The 14,451-nt window shown below is 36.8% G+C and overlaps 1 protein-coding gene across 3 annotated transcripts in view; it reads left to right on the top strand.

Annotated features, from left to right (window-relative positions):
• Window positions 1-14,451, top strand: part of FRMD4B (FERM domain containing 4B) — a 449,639-nt gene that overhangs the window by 371,969 nt on the left and 63,219 nt on the right. The window lies entirely within an intron of this gene.

Raw genomic sequence — 14,451 nt, 5'->3', positions numbered from 1 at the left:
GACGTTTAGGAGAATCACTGTAAAAATGACCTACAAAGATTGGTAGACACACTTCTCTGCTTTTATTTATTTTTTATTGATTTTAGACAGAGAGGGGAAGGGGAGAAAGAGAGAGAGACATTGATTTGTTGTTCCACTTACTTATGCATTCATTGGTTGATTCTTGTATGTGCCCCAATGAGGGATCAAACCCACAACCTTGGCATATCAGTACAATGCTATAACCAACTGAGCTACTCTGCCAGGGCTTATACTTCTCTGCTTTTAGATTCAGACACCTTTTCTTTGAATTCCAAGAAAATGTCATCAACTTTTGATTGCCTTGAGGAGAAGCAAGTACTTATAGAGAGAGTCCAGTTAATCTTAAAACATCATGTGAGCCAAGTCTTCCAACATATTCTCCCACCCCAACCATTCAGCCAGACTATGCAGAATACTATCAACTTTCCTTTTTCCTTCTTATCATATAAGCAAAACAAGAATGGGAGAAAATTTAAAGAAATGAATCATCACAACAGTCAATAATGTGCTTCTGAATAGTCAAAGTGTGACTGCTTTTTGTAAGAAACATTGTCTTAAAACCTAGAAAGATATTTTGATAATTTAGTACTGTTCAGCCACCTATTCTTCTCAAAGAGGCTTTTTTAAAGTACATGTTCATGGTACTTTCCCTATTACTATTACTATCCCTATTTACAATGCCTTAAGCAAGAGGAATTATTCTCACCTCAACTTAACCTAAGAGAACTTTAAGCACATTCCTCTGTAACCAATGCATTACTGTCAGCATTACACTCATGCTTCTCATCCCAGAATTATTCCATCTAGTTCAACAACCAACAGTTTAGGTAGTTATGAAGAACTAAAATATTTGGTATATCTGCTAACCTGACAATTTTAGCATTTGGGGTTTGGGAATGTTTGCCTATGTCATTGTGTGTGTGTATGAGCATGTGTGTGTGTGTGTTAATCCTTAAGCTCACTTCAATATGCTGAAATAATTTAAAAGATCAGAAACTGAATTTTACAGCCTGTAAATTCTGTCCATGGAGAGCTGAGCATGCCTTCTCATAACAACTGACCATTGATATTTACCAAGTGAAGTCACTTGGTTTGAGGAAGAGCCAAACCAGAAGGAACAAAGAAATCTGACACCATATTTTAAAGGGCTACTGAAAGTTTTATGACTATCTCACCTCCCTGTTTCATGTGGCTTTCCCTCTATGTTTTCATAACTTTGAAATGATGTGTCTTAAGCTGTGAGATTTTAGATATATGCTGCCTTGTGCATTTGTGAGAATTTGTGAGAATCAAAGTTTTCATAATAATAGCTTATAACACATGCCAATTTTAACCCTCAGGGACTTCCCATGTGCCCTGTGTCAAATGCCTTTACCACCTCCTCTCTATAGTGGGAAAGGGAAGGTGTTGGGTCTTCAAATGAGAAAACTGATGTCCATGAGGTAAAAGGGCCAAATCATGGAGTGGAGAACCAGGAAAGTCCCTGCCATTGGCACCAGCTGGGTGAGCTTACACAGAATGAATTCTTTGTTCACTGACATATCACCATCACCAGCAGTCTCTCAAATATTTGTTGAACTCATTGAGAGGACCTACTAAAAATCCACTGGGAAGACCTGCATTCCATAATGGTGCTGCTTAGCATAAATTGTCTTAAAACATTTAAATCCAATATTGGTACTTTTGGTAAACTATCGTCACAGACATGGGCTATAAGAATAGGCTGTAAGAATGGGCTTATAAGAATAGCACAGAAATGGGCTATAAGAATAGGCTAAATTGTGACTCAAAAAAAGTTATAAAGATAGTATGATAAATGCTTGGATGGAAGTAGGAAGTAGCAGGTTCATTCAGCTAAAAATACAAAATTTTTAAATCTAGGAACAGGTAAAAAGACCCTCTAAGATATTTTCTATTTATTTTAGATGTCAAATTTCTTTGTACATTTCCAGCTTTGGAAAATGCTTAGGTTGACATCCTTGAAAACATAATCACATATTTCAAAAAGAATATGGCAAAGAAACTTCCAAAAACAAATTTACCCATACCATCCATTTACCTACCCAGTTATCATCTATCTGTTATCTTTTTTTAACCCATTCTAGAAACAGATGTAATTTGGCTTTGTGCAGTGTTACACCTGCTTAAGAAGAGTGTGGAGGAGGTTTGAAAGGCTATCCTTATATTTTTAAAAAAGAATACATTGAATAATTCATTGAAATTATGAACTTTCATTTCATAATTAAGTAGGCCTAATATTTAATGTTTTGTAATGTGGATCTATTAGGTGATCGATATTTCAGGTAAACCTGTTGAGTTGACCACAGATAATTACCATTTTAAATTTACTAGGAAAATATGTAATGTATATTTTGAGTACAGTTTATCTCAGCTAAAGTGAAGTCAGTAAGTATATTTCAAACCAACCAAGACTGTTCACTCTTTGGAGAGACCATTCAAAGAAGGGGGTGGGGTCTGCAGAGAGGAGGTCCCACCTGGCTCCACCACTTACAGACTGGCCTTAAGTTTCTTTTTTTTCATGTTTTCTTTAATTTTACTTATTTATTTTTAGAGAGAAGAGAAGGGAATGTCCTTAAGCTTCTTTACCTTCTGAAGCTTCAGTCTCCTCACCTATGGAATGAGGCAATCTCTTCACAGGGTTGTCCTGGGAATTCAATGAATCAATCTATGCCAACCTCCAGGAAAAGATGATTAGGATTTGAATGTTTCCTGGTTTTTGTTGTTATTGACAATATTATTCTAAAATTCCAAAAACAACTGCAGTAATATGTTCTAATTTATAAGAATTACTTGAGCCCTGGCTGGTGTGGCTCAGTGGATTGAGCTCTGGCCTGCGGACCAAAGGGTCATTGGTTTGATTCCCAGTCAATGCACATGCCTGGGTTGCAGGTCAGGTCCCCAGTACGAGACGTGAGAGAGGCAACCATGAACTGATGTTTCCTTCTCTTTCTCCCTCCCTTCCCCACTGTCTAAAATAAATAAATAAAATCTTTTAAAAAATAAATAGAATTACTTGAGCATACATGCCACAATTATAGCAGAAAAGGAGAATGGTGGTGAAAACATTTTCAAAGTGATATGCCCTTCAGGAAAATAAAATCATAAATGGGAGACACAATCAGAGGAATGCACAATAGTCTTGAAAATAAAATTATCATTGCATACTTACTCATACAAAATGTCCAGAGAGGATATTGACTTTAGCAGGGCTTCTTTATTCAAGGCTCAGTTTTAACTTCATGACCATAACTTTTTTGCTCCTGAGTCATCATTTTTTCCCACTGATAATCCTTGATTATTTTGTAAGCACCTTATACTTTTAAAAAAATGTATGTATGACTGGTTCTCCATCAGAACAGTCCACTACTACAAATTCAAGTTGTAATTGCAAATTGGTGCCAACCTGCATTTATGCAATTAGAGTGCTGTAATTAAAGTCTACTCTGTATGTAATCTTATAACGAACAAGGGTAAATAAAGAGGTTGAGAGGTGGGTTCTAAACCTTTGTTTAATGATGATTATTCATCTGTTCTCCAGTAGCCTCCCTCCAGATTTAACAGATGTGGGTGCCTTGAACTTCCATGCTTATTAGCAGAGCCTCAACTAGTTAGGCTCCCTGCCTTTCTTGCATCACATAACAATTTGTCCTTAGATTGCCACACCTCTAATTTTCAAGGCAGTCTCATAAATATTCACTCCCTGACTTTGAAAATATGTTGGTAAAAGAGTTTGTTAAAGGATTGTTGGAGCCAGTCTTCTGATGTTGACCATGTGACAATCTCATTCTTCCTGGGCTTAAAAGGAATACAGTGTAACCACAAGACCTCAAAACAGGAGGAGAGTAAAAATAAGAATTAGGGGGAGAAAGACTCAGTCCTGATGATTTTTTCAGCCTCATTTGGCAAAAGATCATCAAAAGGTTTAGTTTTGAAGTATAGATTTATTTGCTGGAATATTTATTGAATGTCCACTCTGTGCTAGGCACTATACAGGTGCTGCTGGCTGGGAAGTGGCGAGCTAAACAGATCTCTGCCTGTTGTGGAGTTTAGAGTTTTATGACATTAATCCCATATCTCACAGATTGTGTGTATTTAGTATGTATTTATTGTTCAATGTGTAGTTATTGGTCAAATACTTCTCATTGTCTAATTGTTCCAGTAATGTTCTTTACAGCTCTTTTCTCCTTTTCTAACCCAGAATCCAGTCCAGAACCACACATTGCATTCAGTGACACTTTAGTCTCCAGAATTGGAAACAGGTGTCCAGTCTTTCTTTGGCTTTTCTTATACTGGTATTTTGGGGAGTTTAAGCCAGTTTAGGATATCTCTTCTCAGTTCAATTTGTGAAAGATGGATCTTCTTAATTCAGTGGTTCCAAACAAGTATTATGTTGGTCATGTCTCCGAATTATCTGGGAACTTGGTGAAAATACAGAGAACCACACTGATTTCATCCTATCCTACTTTAATGAGCCTGGCCTCTCTTTCTCTCTCTCTCTGTTCATTATTAGCTCTTCAGATAATTCTGCCACACACTGAAGTCTGAGATCCTCTAGTCTAATATGATTTCCTTGTGGCAGGAACATTACATACATAATCTTGTGTTCTCAATGTGTCTCAAAAAGAGGCTTGCAATGTCAGTAAGCCCTGATTTTGGTTAAGGTGATATCTGCCAGTTTTCCCTTCATATTTCCCTTAGGTGATTAATTGCTTGTCTGGAAATGATGCTTGGAAGCTATTTGGCTAAGGTACTTTCCAAGTCTTTGTCCTAGTGGTCTTGGCCTCCAGTAGGGACTTTGCCAAGTCAGTTAGCACTGTGGTGATTGGAAATGGTAAGTCTCTAATTCTACCACCGTCATAATTTCTTAGCATTCACTTGTAAAGCATAACTTTCCCTTTTTCTCCATCTCAACCTTTGAAAAATACTTTTTTTAATATCAGGATGGACTCGTGGCTTCCTTTGTATTCAATGCATTGTAATCCATTCTGTCATTCTGCCATGGCCTTGGAATCAGCCGTTTTTCCTTTTAATGGAGAATGGGAGCTAGAAACCAAGATCTGGTTTCTATTTAAACTAGTTGGAACTTCATCCCAAGAACAAAAATACGTGTCACCTGTCCACCTAAAAGTAAAATGCACTACACAAACTGTAGCTGGACTGATCCTCAAAAGTATGGTCTAGTTAGTTTTCTCTCTTTCCTCATTTCCATATCCACATGTTTATTTGTATTATCCTCCCACAACCAAACACTAATTCACATGCTACAAGTTTCTCTCTCTTTTCTTTGCTCCTATCTTCATTGTGATCAAGTTTCTGAGAAGCAGTCTACCCAGATGGCGGCCATACTGCTCATGTCTTTGAAACTGTGATACACACCCATAAAAATGCCTGTACAATGCTTGTACTTTTACTTTTTTTCAAAGCACCTTTATATCTGTTTTTCCTTTTTGCCCTCCAAACTCCATGAACTTGTGAGACAAATATTATTATTTTTCTTTTGCATTTTAAGAAAGTGAAGCCAGGAAAGTGGAGGACTTTTTGACATCTAGCACCTCCTTGTGCTTAGCATTTTGAGTTTACATGTCTACTCCTGGCCACCCAGGTACTATGCTTACAGGTCTCCCCGCTGTCACTGAGGAAGCCTGGGCTATGTTCTAACAGTTCAGAAAATTGGGATTCTTTACTCTGAGTTAAGAACCAAGTCAAATCTACTGCATAGCGAATCAAAAACACAAGAAGCATTCCCCTAAAAAAAAGACTGATAAAAATACTCCCAACAACTTTTTACCTTACTACTCTTTTAGTTGATATTCTATAAATATATTGAGCACGTGCTGTGTGTCAGACAATGTTCTAGGTCCTGAAGAGATAGCTAGGGCCAAAACAGCTAAAAAGCTATGCTTTTAAAGATCTTACCTACCAGGCAGGAGCAATGGCACATAGGGAAAAAGATGATAAAGAAAATAAATAAGGTGTATAATGTACTCAAAGGTACAAGCAGAGTCCCCAAATGCAGTGCACAGATTGCTCACTGCCCAGCTTTGTGCCATGGAGGTCTTGGACCTAAGCAACTAAGGATAGAATTGCCATTACATAAGATGACGGGGCTACAGTGAAGATCAGGGGTTCTGTTTGTTCGTTTCTAAACTGTATATTGAAGTATAATACACATACAGAAGAGTGCAGCTCCATGAACATTGCAAATTGAGAGCACCACATCACTAGCATCAATATCAACAAAGCAGAATGTTACCAACCACTGAGAAGCCCCCCACATGTTCTTTTCCAATCATTAATCCCCCACTACCATGATTTTTAACAGCACTTATTAGTTTTGGCTGAATTTGTATTTTATACACCTGGAGTCATACAGCATATACTCTTTAATGTTTGGTTTCTTTTGTTCAAATTATGTTTTTGAAATTCATCCATGTTATGTGTAGTTGTGGCCAGCTTGCTCATTTTCACTGCTGACTAATAGTTCATAGTATGAATGTGCCACTGTCAATTTGCCCACTGATGGCCATTTAGGTGGCTTGCAGTATGTGGTTGTTAGAAATAGCACTGCCATGAAGATCCTTGTGCCCATCATTTAGTGGACTTATACAAGCATTCTGTTAGGAAAGGGGTATGCATATTAAGCTTTAGTAGACCCTGCCCAGAAGTTGGTCCAGAACTAACTTACAGTCCACTATGTTAGTAGGAGAGAAATCAGTTCTAATATACTAAGTAAAATGTCTATTTCATACAATGCAATCAAATACACCATCCTACATTGCAAAGAACTGTACCAAAATATTATTGGGAGATGACTCTACTTTGTGCCTACAAAATGAAAATAAATTAGCTAAAACTTATTGGCATTATTGGCTTTGATGCAGAAATTGAATATAAGTTATATAAGTACAATAAAATAATAATCCTACATAATGATTACCAGATAAAAAGTAGAATGAAAAAAGTAGCTCGTTTATACTGGAAAACATAAAATACCATATTTGCCATGTATAATGCACACCCACGTTTTCAGCCCAGACTTTCAAGAAAAAAATCTTTTGTTTTAGTTTTTAATTCAATTTCTGTTTATTTACATTTAGATATTTGTTTCTTGTATTATAAAGGAATTTTAGCATGTATTTTTAAACATATTCTGGTACAAGAAATTTTATATAACAAATAATTACAAAACATAAGAGCAGATACAAGCTATTTCGTGTACTACCCATGTGTAATGCACATCCTTATTTTTCCCTCAAAAATTTGGGCAAAAAGTGAGCATTATACATGGCAAAATATGGTGTTAACCCTAACACTGGATTATGTGACCTTTATGGTATATCCTAAAGCTTTCTGATCACTATAAATCAATTTCAATAGAGACATATTATGATCCCAGAAGAAGATATGTTATTATACCTTTTAACAAACTTGACAAGAGTATCTTAAAACTTCTTTTAAACATAGGTGAAAGAGCCTATCAAAGATTACATAAAATTAAAACATTTATCCTATCAAATATTGAGACATATTATAATAACAGTGATTAAATGTTATGTAACTACACAAACATTGACCAGTGTACCAGAATGAAGTAGATAACCATAGATATAATGGTATTTAGGAATATAAGAAGCAGCATGGCAAACATTTGTGCAGAGTCTTTGAATGCTGGACTATATGATAAATGCTTTGTATATGTACTTCCCGTAATGCCCTAACAACTCAATAAATTCAGCATTCCCCACTTTGCAGATGAGGTACTGGGTTTCAGAAAAAATAACCTGCTTGAGGCCCCACAGATTCTTCCAGTAGGAGAAATAGGCCCCAGTCCAATCTGAATTCACAAATCAGGAGGAGGCAAGAAGGAGGAGAAACATCAAAGGAGAACAGACTGAAAGACACAATTTGTTCCCAATAGAAGAACTGTTAATATTTGTAGCTCAAATTACATCTAAGCTCTCAAACAGGTAAGTGAACAAAGGGTCATTTCATAAACAAGCAATAGCAAGTAATATGCAATTGTAAGGCAAATATGTACTCAAACTGGTTAGTAAATAAAGAATTGCAAATTCAAACAATTTTGCAGTATTGTTTTATACTTTTCTAATTAGCAAAAATAATTTTATTGATTTGGATGTGGTTTATAAGAATATATACATTTCCCTCAGATAAAAAGTTAGAGAAAATGTTTGATATCTTGACCTGGGTGATGGCTATGTGACTATATACGTGCTAATGTATACATGTCAAAATTCATTGAGCTGTACACTAAGATTTGTGCATTTTATTGCATGTACCTCAACAAAGAAGAAAAACAAAGTAAGAGATGACATCAAAGTTATCTGTGAGAAAATAAAGGTAGAAATAATTAGATGCTGTCAGGGTTAAGGTTAGTATAAAACATTTATCGTGTTTAGTATAAAGCATTGAGCCCACAAATGTGAAATTCAAGTTCTCTTAAGAGCAAAACAGAGAAGGGCTTATGATCACTGTCATAACTCACAGTGGTCATTAAGGTCCAGACAGAGCAGCTGCTTGAAGGAACACAGCTGATGCTAGTCCTAAGAATCAGAAACTTCTCCCAGGGAGCAGAGGAAGAAATATTAGATGATGGAATGGACTATGTCCTCAACATACCTGGAGTTATTAAAATAATGAGTTTCTGAGGATTGTGTCTTATACCGATTCTACAGAAGTCAGTGGAGTAACGCCAAAACATGGTTCCAAAAACAATTTTACCTGGAACAACTATGTGATTCAGTTTTGTAGGTTTCTGATGATGCTAGCTTAAACTGAGAATAAAACTTAGAGAATTAAATGAATCAATTTTGCTTTCCATGGGTAATTTGGAAATGCCTGGGAACATTTTTGGTAGACACAGCTCAGGGAAAGCTGCTGCTAGAATCTAGTGAGTGAAAGCCTAGGATGCTGCTTAATACATTACAACGCACAGGAGAGTCCCGCAATAAAGAATGATCTCACTCAAAAAGTTAATTGTACCAAGGTTACCAAACCCTGATTTAGAAAAATGAACAATGTATCAACTAACTTGGACAAAAAGTAGAAAGTACTGGTTCATTTACACATTAGGAAGAGGGGAATACAGATGTAATTATGGCCTGGCCTTCCAGGGGCATGATAACACCTAGAAAATAGGAACTAGCACAGGGAAGAATGTTTCTTTGGCCTAGCAAGTATTGCCTTGTTGGACAGTAGGTAGGTATTAGGTGTTGATGTGGTTCTTCCACCAGCGTAACTGTCTGAAAACTAGTCAGCTCAGATCTGAGCCTCTCTGGCCTGGAAGATTCCTCCTCCATATAGAAGGATCCACAGAGAAGGAATTAAAGAGGCTCCATGGAGCTACACCCACTGACTGACTCATTTGTGTTCTTATCATATCTGCCCTTGGCATTGTTTACAGATCTAGTGGTAAACCAAAGTGAGAGCAGCTAAACAATGTCTAAGGCATCCTTCTTGCCAATTTTGGCATTTTAACCAGATTCTGAAGACTGGTCCAGCTCAGCAGTAAATACCATTGACTACCAATGTCAAGAAACCCCCTTCTCTCCATCTGCAGACATTGATTCTCTTTGGTTCACATCTTCCCCAAATTTGTTCCCAGAGAGAGAAAGAGAGACAGAGAGAGAGAGAGCTTTCTTCCTTAGTTCTAATTTAAAAAATTGCTGGGTATGTAATAGATACTGGTCCCAGTATCTATTACTTTCCCACAAAAGTATGATTGTGTTTTCACTAGAGCCAGTAGAAAAAGAATCAATTATCCCAAAAAATGGGATATTCTACTCAGAATAAGAGAGGGGTACTAGGCATTCAAGACAAATAAATATCTTACACTCTAGGAAAATGTCTTTAAAAAAAACTTTTTATTTTGAAATAATTTCAACCTCACAGAAGAGTTGCAAATGCCAGTATGTCTATCAAATGAATCCACCATTTGTTAACATTTTGCCACATTTGCACATATTCTCTTTCTCCCTCCCTCCCACAACTAAGTGTGATATTTTTTTCCTGAACCACTTCAGAGTTAGTTACACTGTTTATCCCTAAATATTTCACTGAATATTTCTTAGGATCAAGGACATCCCTTATATAAATACCACATTACAATGGTCATATTCAGAACATTTAATGTTGAATCTGTACCATTGCCTAATATATTATACAATACAGTTGTACCAATAAAGCCCTTTATAACAACTTCTCTTGATTCAGGATGGTGCACTGCATTTAGTTATGATTCTTGTCTCCTTTGCTTTGGAACAGTTTTCAGCCTTTTGCGTGTGTGTGTGGCATTTATCACACTGACATTTTTAAAGAGTATGGGCCAGAAGCTTCATAGAATAGCCCTAGGTTTGGTTTCTTTCCATGGTTCCTCATGATTAGATCTAGTGATGTATATTTGGCAAGAATACTACCCAGTGGTATGCTAGACCCAGCTAGTACCAGCTATGAGAGCAAATTCCCACATTTTTTCCCAATGCCATGTTCTGTGATATCATATTGGTAGCTTAAAATGAGCTAACATGAAAGGATTTACACCATGGATACCAACAAATGCTACAAATCAGGGTCTTCTCTCTACTCCTACCCCTATTACTGTTTGTGAAGCATTTACTTTTATAGCACAGCACTGCATATAGTTGTGTCCTCATTGCATACTATCAGAAGGCACAGAATGCTGGTCTATGCAATTATTGGTGGCATTTCATTCGTTGGTTGAGGCAGTATCTGTCAGGTTTCAATTCACCATGAAGAGTAATCATTTTCCCCCTTGTAATTAATTTTCCCCAAGGTGAGATCCTTTGAGACTATGTCACTATCCTTTCCTGTTTCTCCTCTAACTCTGACCCAATAGCTTTTATCTATTGAAGTCTCTGTCTGAATCAATTAGTACTATAATTGTTGTAAGTGGTAATTTTCTGTCTCTTTCATTTCTTCTACATTTATTTGTCAGTGTTCTACAAGTTAGTTTTTTTGTAGATTTAACCCTAAAATAGATAAGTAATTGTTAATAGATTTGTATGCAAACTGACATCTCCCAACAGTTTGTCAAGTCATTCTAAATTCTAAGTATTTGTGACCAAGTTATTAATGCCTATTGCTATAGTGCAGAATAGTTTCCATGGACAACAACATCAATACAGGAGAAGCAGAATTAGTGTTCAGAAATGATTTTCCCATTCATTTATGAGTGTATGTGTTTGATGATGACATACTGTCCCACCAACAGTGGAGGGGCATTTGGAGTCTTTTTTCCAATGTACCTAATTCCAGTAAATCTTTGGGAGATTTCTGGTGAGATATTTGCATTACACTCATAGAAAGTTAGCTAGTGCTTGACAGAGTGGGAAGGGCACTGCGGGGAGTCTAGAGTAATAACTGCTATGGGATTGGACAATGCACTGAGGATCGTGTCCTTGTGGAGTGTCATCATCTGTAAAATAAGAGGAATCATAGTTCCACTGAATTTACTCTCACATTCTAAAACTATCTTGTATTTTGTTCTCCTACTTGGGAAGCAAAAACCTAGAGTTCACCTCATTAGCATGATATCTCCATCAATGAGCCAACAAGCCAGGGAAAAAAATAAGGTGTCCAATGTGGAGCCTGAACCCAGTGACCCACTGATTGAATCCACAATCCAGTTAGATTAACCATGAGAGTGCAGCACCAGGACCTAATACTGTTTTATATTACCTCTGGGCATTCAGCCACATCATCTGACTGACTTCTCTGCTTCTCTTTGTTTATCCTTGACAGTCTTATAAACCCACTGAAGGATCCAATTACCTCTCTCTTTAAGAAGATCTGTTTCTCAAGTGTTAGCTTCCCAAGTACCTATAAGGTTACCTCTGTTGCCATGGTTGTGAGTAAAAAAAATGTTCTATCCTAGGCCAGACTGGAGTTTCTAAAGAACTTTTACACTCCAGGCATGAAATTCTAGAGTTCAGTGTAAGTCTTAATTAAATTTCACCATGTGGAATTGCTAAGAATCAGGCAAATAGTATTATTCCTGGTTTATCCATGGTTTGGTGAATTCCATACAAAAGTCAATTAACCTTGACATGAGTATCAGAACTCAAAATAGGTTGCCTTGAATTTCCAGAATAGAGGTTAGCCCAAGGGTGAGGTAGGGGCTGAGGTATATAAAAGAATGTGGGGCACTGCCAAATTATGCTTTCTTTCCACCCCTGGATTTTAATAGGGCCCACCCCTGCCACCCCACCACAACCCTCCTCCACCAGGATTGTGTCAGGGCCCCTCATGTGGGTAAGAAAGTCTACAAGTAAGTTGCACGTCTGTCTTCCCACTCTGCTGGAGCTGTCTCAGCCTGCTACTTCCATGCTCCAGCTCCACATCTAATCACTTTTAATATTTAATGGCCCTTCTAAAGTAGAGAATTATTTGACAGCATCCTTAACAGTATCTGTCTGAGATCTTTTTATCTGCTGAACTTCCATTTACTAAATTGAAAAGTTGGTATCTGGAGTATTGTTTGGCCTTGGGCAGCATGGCTCAGTTGGTTGAGCATCATCCACAGAGCAAAGGGCACATGTCTGGGTTGCGGGTCAACCCCTGGCTGGAGTGAGAGGCAACCAATCAATGTTTCTCTCCCTCTCTTTCTCTCTCTTCCCCTCTCTCTGAAAATATCTAAAGATTCTATTTATCTAAAAATAAATAAAATATTTTAAAAAGTATTGTTTGGATGACTCACCTAAGGTTCTGATGACCAAAAGGGGTCTTTAGGGGTGGACAAATATTTTCAATATATTTTATTCAGCTTTAGTTATTTTAATGCCCCAAATAATCCACTTTTTCTCTTCTCTAAGATTTTAAGACAAATACAACTTTCATTTTGAATTTGAGCCTAATTTCAAATTCAAAGATGCTTTAGAATTCCCCCTCCTCTTCCCCTCTCACTGTACACGCATTTTTGTTAGTTTCTTTGTTGTTTGTTTTTTACTTTGAGTGAAAGGACTTTAACCTTTCTAAAATTTAATCTTAATCAACACCCACCTCACCTGTTGAGTTAACTGTTTCCATCATCTTTCGCCAGATTAGAAAACCAGTCTCTTGCCTGAAAGACAGAGGGCAATTGATTCCTACCATCAACCTAGCTTCTTTTTGTATAGTTTCTCTGTTTCTAGAGATTATAGGCAAGCTTTAAATTCCAAGGCTATAGGCCTCTCAGCTTGTGAAGCAGAAAACTTTTGAAGCAGATTCACTGCCTCCAGTTTCAGAAGGGACACTTAGGTGTTGGTGAATAAAGTTAATTTGTGTTCATTTTGTAATGCAAGAGAAACATGGATAATTATCTTTGCTGACATTGTAATGCCCTTGGTGTTTGGTTTGTTTATTTCATTATTTGACTTTTGTTTTCTTTTTGAAAACCCCAGTGAAATCACTCAGAAACCTGAGAGAAAAGCATAATCCTTCCAGAAAACCTCACAGAGCTAACTGCTTCTGTAAATCCACTGAGTGTGCATTTACTCTGGAGCAATTAAGTAGTTAATTGCTCCTCATTGATGTACTTGGTATAACTGGAAAACCCTCCAGCCTAGATTCTCAGGTAGAAGGGAAAAGGGCAGAGGTCAGGGCAATTTCCAGGCCCAAGAGTTCCGCATCATTAAACCCTATGCACCTTTGAGTGCTGATTTATACAGGATCTGGGAAAGGGGTAAGGGATGTGGAATTGTTTCTGTGTTTGTGTACGCTTACAAGCTAGAATATCACCAATATTTTTTTAAAATAGAGATCCTTCTAAACCACATATTGTTGCATTATATTACAGAATGCAGAGACAGTATTTATATATATCACCATATTTAATAAGATAAATGAAGGTGCATTTGAAGGTTGTGGTTAGATCCAATACCCCTTCCACACACACTTATAAATCCCAATCCGGCTACTGAAAGAGCATTTTTGTTAACTAAGGCCCAGAACTCCTATTTTAATTTGAGATCTTAAAGGATGGAAAAAAATAAAATAATGAAAAAATGATAAATTAAAGCTCATCAAATGTCAATATAAAGCAACAGAAGTTTAGTCTTTGAAGTATTTGCTATAACTGCTTAAGATTTTATATTTTATATATAATGCTACAAATATTAGTTCAACAATGTGTCATTGTCACAGGAATGAATTTATACTTTTAATAATGTTTGCATTGTGTGTATACCAAAATAAGCATGCTATGACACAGAGAAAAAATCTCAGGAAAGCACTAAACTGATTTTTAAAAAATATTATAGTTTAAAAATAAACTTGTAGAGATATAAATTATTCATTTAGAAGGCTGAATTTTCAGCCTCAAAGTCATTCATGTTCCTTTTAGAAGTGCTCTGTAAACAAACTCACACAGCTAACTAACACACACACACACTCACA

Source organism: Phyllostomus hastatus, unplaced genomic scaffold (assembly GCF_019186645.2).
Source record: "Phyllostomus hastatus isolate PE091 unplaced genomic scaffold, TTU_PhHast_1.1 phas_contig_16, whole genome shotgun sequence".
Classification (NCBI taxonomy): Eukaryota; Metazoa; Chordata; class Mammalia; order Chiroptera; family Phyllostomidae; genus Phyllostomus; species Phyllostomus hastatus.
Note: the sequence above shows the minus strand (reverse complement) of the source record. Positions and strands in the feature narration are given on the sequence as shown.